This window comes from Laccaria bicolor, genomic scaffold (genome assembly GCF_000143565.1).
Source record: "Laccaria bicolor S238N-H82 LACBIscaffold_28 genomic scaffold, whole genome shotgun sequence".
NCBI lineage: Eukaryota > Fungi > Basidiomycota > Agaricomycetes > Agaricales > Hydnangiaceae > Laccaria > Laccaria bicolor.
In genome coordinates this window covers 1-1231 of record NW_001889899.1, presented here as the reverse complement: position 1 = coordinate 1231, position 1231 = coordinate 1, and positions in this window count along the sequence as shown.

The window sequence follows — 1231 nt, the reverse complement described above, 5'->3', positions numbered from 1 at the left end:
CACCAGGCAATTCACGCAATCCGTAACGCTATACCGATATCAGATATGTGAAAAAAACAAGGCAGCGGAGAGGGTTTACTGTGAGCAGAAGAATTACACGTTCGTCCCAAACCCTCCATGGGATCCTTTTCTTGAAGTAGTGGAATGCCTCGTCCCGGGAGGGCCAGACGTCCCGGCGGGAAGACGTGGCTGCGACGGAAAAATCCATGGCGGACATGCGGTCTTCCAGTTCAGAGTTGAATACTTCCCGAGTGACGATAGTAGGTTCAATAAGAATCATGGCGGCGAATGTAGATGGGGGGATTTCCTTGGTCGTTAGCAACCTAAGACAGGGGGCATTAGTGGCGAAAAGACGGCGGGAAAAGAAGGGAATGGAATTATGGCGCGGATCGTATATAGGATGCGCGAGGCCGTAAAGCATCACGGGTGGTCTGTTCGTAACGATGATCATGGTAAAAAAAATGAATACGTACATCGCAGCTGCGCCAGCAGAATGCCCTAGAGGTACGATCCGGTGTCCCTGCATTCGAGGTGAGCGGATGAAGGCTGCCAACGCAGGTGTCCATTCGTAAACGGCTGTTGAAGGTGTTATTAGACAACGAAACCCAAAACATAGTTCTTGGCGGGCGATAATTCCGAGCACATGGTAGCATATGGAGAACACACACAGCCCCATCCCGGCTGAGTGTACGAAGAGCAGAATAACTCACAAACACACTTTGTACGATCCTTCAACAGATTGTGATTCAGGACAGCAGCATCTCCGTGGCTTTGCCAGTCGAATGACCACGCCTCCCGAATCCGATGCACCTCAGCTTCGGTCTCTTGGACTTGAAAGAGGCGTTGAATGACGGGCTCCCACTGCTCCTTATCTAACCTTTTCATTGACGCGTGTCGTATGTATGTTAGAATGATTACTCACGAGAACCTATGCAATGAGCGAATAGCAACGTCAAGCCCTTTTTATTCACCCTCGATCTACTTGTGTAACGTTTCGCCGTAATTTTCAGGCCATCAGCGCCAGGGTCGTCGAAGATGAAGTACTCAGCGTCGATATCCATGATGAGAGTAAGAAAATAAGGAGGCAAGGGAGAACAAGATCATGATCGGTGCCAAGGTTGTGAGGTGAAGCAGCCGAGCGGAGTTCAGATGAGAAATTATCACGTGCCAAGTCTTGGGCAAATTTCTTGAACGTCAACCAAGCTCGTCCTTCATCCTTGCGCATATTATG